This window comes from Entelurus aequoreus, linkage group LG17 (genome assembly GCF_033978785.1).
Source record: "Entelurus aequoreus isolate RoL-2023_Sb linkage group LG17, RoL_Eaeq_v1.1, whole genome shotgun sequence".
Taxonomy (NCBI): domain Eukaryota; kingdom Metazoa; phylum Chordata; class Actinopteri; order Syngnathiformes; family Syngnathidae; genus Entelurus; species Entelurus aequoreus.
In genome coordinates, this window is record NC_084747.1 from 50,707,568 (window position 1) to 50,712,943 (window position 5,376).

The window sequence follows — 5,376 nt, forward strand, 5'->3', positions numbered from 1 at the left end:
GTGTGTGTGTGTGTTCTTGTATTTCTACCCTTCTTGAGACATCAACAAGAAAAAGTACCTTCCATATGAGGAGGTGTGAACAAGTCAACACCCCTGGTCAACATATGAAATAACAAGTGTGTGTAAACATTTGAAGTGCTCCCCCTCTGGCCAACATATGTAATAACAAGTGTGTGTAAGAAATTGAAATGCGCCCCCTTTGGCCAAAATCAATAAAACAAACAAAATAAATATGTGTATAGAAACATACTGTAATAACTTGAAGTAAATAATGACGATTAAAAATCAATTACAAACAAAAAATTCTTTTTCTCACAATGTGTCGACTTTTTTCTTATAAAATTGGTAACAATTTGTAATATTTTCCTGTTTCTGTAATATTGCAATGTTTTCTCAAAATAGTGACATTTGTCAAATAAAATTCTGACTTTCATCACAATATTGCCAATTTTTGGGTTGTTTTTGTAAAAAAAAAATTTTTTTAGTAAAATTTGGACTTTTGTCATAATTTTGCCGAGTAAAATTCCGATTATTATTATAACATTGCCAAATTGTTTAAGTTTTCTTATAAAATTGTGACTTTTGTCGAGTAAAATGACGACTCTTTTCCTAAAATTGCCAACATTTTAAGCCTTTCTTGTAAAATTGCGACGGTTATTGAGTAAAATCCCAACTTTTATCACAATATTGCACAAATGTTCAGTTTTTCTTGTAAAATTTTGACTTGCTTTGAGTAAAATGACGACTTTTATTATAATACTGCCAAAATTCTATGTTTTTCTTGGGAAATTGTGACCTTTTTTTGTGAAATTCCAACTCATTTTTCACAACAGGCTTTTGTATATGTGTGTATATATTATTAATGTTGTAAATATAAATCTTCATATATCTAGAAAGGGTGGTCCTAAAGAGGTAGGCATTTTTCGTAGGTCTCGAGAAGGCAAAAAATACAAGAATGTGTGTGTGTGTGTGTGTGTGTGTGTGTGTGTGTGTTCTTGTATTTCTACCCTTCTTGAGACATCAACAAGAAAAAGTACCTTCCATATGAGGAGGTGTGAACAAGTCAACACCCCTGGTCAACATATGAAATAACAAGTGTGTGTAAACATTTGAAGTGCTCCCCCTCTGGCCAACATATGTAATAACAAGTGTGTGTAAGAAATTGAAATGCGCCCCCTTTGGCCAAAATCAATAAAACAAACAAAATAAATATGTGTATAGAGACATACTGTAATAACTTGAAGTAAATAATGACGATTAAAAATCAATTACAAACAAAAAATTCTTTTTCTCACAATGTGTCGACTTTTTTCTTATAAAATTGGTAACAATTTGTAATATATTCCTGTTTCTGTAATATTGCAATGTTTTCTCAAAATAGTGACATTTGTCAAATAAAATTCTGACTTTCATCACAATATTGCCAATTTTTGGGTTGTTTTTGTAAAAAAAAAAATTTTTTAGTAAAATTTGGACTTTTGTCATAATTTTGCCGAGTAAAATTCCGATTATTATTATAACATTGCCAAATTGTTTAAGTTTTCTTATAAAATTGTGACTTTTGTCGAGTAAAATTACGACTCTTTTCCTAAAATTGCCAACATTTTAAGCCTTTCTTGTAAAATTGCGACGGTTATTGAGTAAAATCCCAACTTTTATCACAATATTGCACAAATGTTCAGTTTTTCTTGTAAAATTTTGACTTGCTTTGAGTAAAATTACGACTTTTATTATAATACTGCCAAAATTCTATGTTTTTCTTGTGAAATTGTGACCTTTTTTTGTGAAATTCCAACTCATTTTTCACAACAGGCTTTTGTATATGTGTGTATATATTATTAATGTTGTAAATATAAATCTTCATATATCTAGAAAGGGTGGTCCTAAAGGGGTAGACATTTTTCGTAGGTCTCATGAAGGCAAAAAATACAAGAATGTGTGTGTGTGTGTGTGTGTGTGTGTGTGTGTGTGTGTGTGTGTGTGTGTGTGTGTTCTTGTATTTCTACCCTTCTTGAGACATCAACCAGGAAATGTACCTTCCTTATGAGGAGGTGTGAACAAGTCAACACCCCTGGTCAACATATGAAATAACAAGTGTGTGTAAACATTTGAAGTGCTCCCCCTCTGGCCAAACATATGTAATAACAAGTGTGTGTAAGAAATTGAAATGCGCCCCCTTTGGCCAAAATCAATAAAACAAACAAAATAAATATGTGTATAGAGACATACTGTAATAACTTGAAGTAAATAATGACGATTAAAAACCAATTACAAACAAAAAATTCTTTTTCTCACAATGTGTCGACTTTTTTCTTATAAAATTGGTAACAATTTGTAATATTTTCCTGTTTCTGTAATATTGCAATGTTTTCTCGTAAAACGCAAAATAGTGACATTTGTCAAATAAAATTCTGACTTTTATCACAATATTGCCAATTTTTGTGTTGTTCTTGTAAAATAGTGGAATTTTTTTTTTTTTTTCCGTAAAATTAGGACTTTTGTCATAATTTTGCCGAGTAAAATTCCGATTATTATTATAACATTGCCAAATGATTCAAGTTTTCTTATAAAATTGTGACTTTTGTCGAGTAAAATTACGACTCTTTTCCTAAAATTGCCAACATTTTAAGCCTTTCTTGTAAAATTGCGACGGTTATTGAGTAAAATCCCAACTTTTATCACAATATTGCACAAATGTTCAGTTTTTCTTGTAAAATTTTGACTTGCTTTGAGTAAAATTACAACTTTTATTATAATACTGCCAAAATTCTATGTTTTTCTTGGGAAATTGTGACCTTTTTTTGTGAATTTCCAACTCATTTTTCACAACAGGCTTTTGTATATGTGTGTATATATTATTAATGTTGTAAATATAAATCTTCATATATCTAGAAAGGGTGGTCCTAAAGGGGTAGACATTTTTCGTTGGTCTCAAGAAGGCAAAAAATACAAGAATGTGTGTGTGTGTGTGTGTGTGTGTTCTTGTATTTCTACCCTTCTTGAGACATCAACCAGGAAATGTACCTTACTTATGAGGAGGTGTGAACAAGTCAATACCCCTGGTCAACATATGAAATAACAAGTGTGTGTAAACATTTGAAGTGCTCCCCCTCTGGCCAAACATATGTAATAACAAGTGTGTGTAAAAAATTGAAATGCGCCCCCTTTGGCCAAAATTAATAAAACAAACAAAATAAATATGTGTATAGAGACATACTGTAATAACTTGAAGTAAATAATGACGATTAAAAACCAATTACAAACAAAAAATTATTTTTCTCACAATGTCGACTTTTTTCTTATAAAATTGGTAAGAATTTGTAATATTCTTTCTGTTTCTGTAATATTGCAATGTTTTCTCGTAAAACGCAAAATAGTGACATTTGTCAAATAAAATTCTGACTTTTATCACAACATTGCCAATTTTTGTGTTGTTCTTGTAAAATAGTGGAATTTTTTTTTTTTTAGTAAAATTAGGACTTTTGTCATAATTTTGCCGAGTAAAATTCAGATTATTATTATAACATTGCCAAATTATTCAAGTTTTCTTATAAAATTGTGACTTTTGTCGAGTAAAATTACGACTCTTTTCCTAAAATTGCCAAAATTTTAAGCCTTTCTTGTAAAATTGTGACGGTTATTGAGTAAAATCCCAACTTTTATCACAATATTGCACAAATGTTCAGTTTTTCTTGTAAAATTTTGACTTGCTTTGAGTAAAATGACGACTTTTATTATAATACTGCCAAAATTCTATGTTTTTCTTGTGAAATTGTGACCTTTTTTTGTGAAATTCCAACTCATTTTTCACAACAGGCTTTTGTATATGTGTATATATTATTAATGTTGTAAATATAAATCTTCATATATCTAGAAAGGGTGATCCTAAAGAGGTAGGCATTTTTCAGAGGTCTTAAGAAGGTAAAAATACAAGAATGTGTGTGTGTGTGTGTGTGTGTGTGCGTGTGTGTGTGCGTGTGTGTGTTCTTGTATTTCTACCCTTCTTGAGACATCAACAAGAAAAAGTACCTTCCATATGAGGAGGTGTGAACAAGTCAACACCCCTGGTCAACATATGAAATAACAAGTGTGTGTAAACATTTGAAGTGCTCCCCCTCTGGCCAACATATGTAATAACAAGTGTGTGTAAGAAATTGAAATGCGCCCCCTTTGGCCAAAATCAATAAAACAAACAAAATAAATATGTGTATAGAGACATACTGTAATAACTTGAAGTAAATAATGACGATTAAAAATCAATTACAAACAAAAAATTATTTTTCTCACAATGTGTCGACTTTTTTCTTATAAAATTGGTAACAATTTGTAATATTTTCCTGTTTCTGTAATATTGCAATGTTTTCTCAAAATAGTGACATTTGTCAAATAAAATTCTGACTTTCATCACAATATTGCCAATTTTTGGGTTGTTTTTGTAAAAAAAAAAAATTTTTAGTAAAATTTGGACTTTTGTCATAATTTTGCCGAGTAAAATTCCGATTATTATTATAACATTGCCAAATTGTTTAAGTTTTCTTATAAAATTGTGACTTTTGTCGAGTAAAATTACGACTCTTTTCCTAAAATTGCCAACATTTTAAGCCTTTCTTGTAAAATTGCGAGGGTTATTGAGTAAAATCCCAACTTTTATCACAATATTGGCACAAATGTTCAGTTTTTCTTGTAAAATTTTGACTTGCTTTGAGTAAAATTACGACTTTTATTATAATACTGCCAAAATTCTATGTTTTTCTTGTGAAATTGTGACCTTTTTTTGTGAAATTCCAACGCATTTTTCACAACAGGCTTTTGTATATGTGTGTATATATTATTAATGTTGTAAATATAAATCTTCATATATCTAGAAAGGGTGGTCCTAAAGAGGTAGGCATTTTTCGTAGGTCTCAAGAAGGCAAAAAATACAAGAATGTGTGTGTGTGTGTGTGTGTGTGTGTGTCAGGGGCGGATTAAGAAATTTTGGCCCCCTGGGCCTGACATGGTCTTGGCCCCTCAACCCCCCGCGCGTGTGGGCGCACACACACGCACGCACTATGCAAGAAATACTGTATACTGTGAACAGACATGCACACTGTACTGTACAGAAGAGTGCACATACTGCACACACACTATTAGGTATACCACACAGACACTGACAAGCACAGGTTTCACACAGACACAGGGGGAGGGGATAAATGGCCTAAAAATAAACATTTTGGAAAATGATTACGCCCACTTCAGTGATGGTGCATTGGGTCATTTGAGAGATATTATGTATTGGAAGTTGGTAGCTATCATGAAATAAACCCCCCACCCCACCCAAAAAACTAAATCGGACATGATTTTTGCCCCCTTTTCCTCCCTTCTATCATTAAAAAT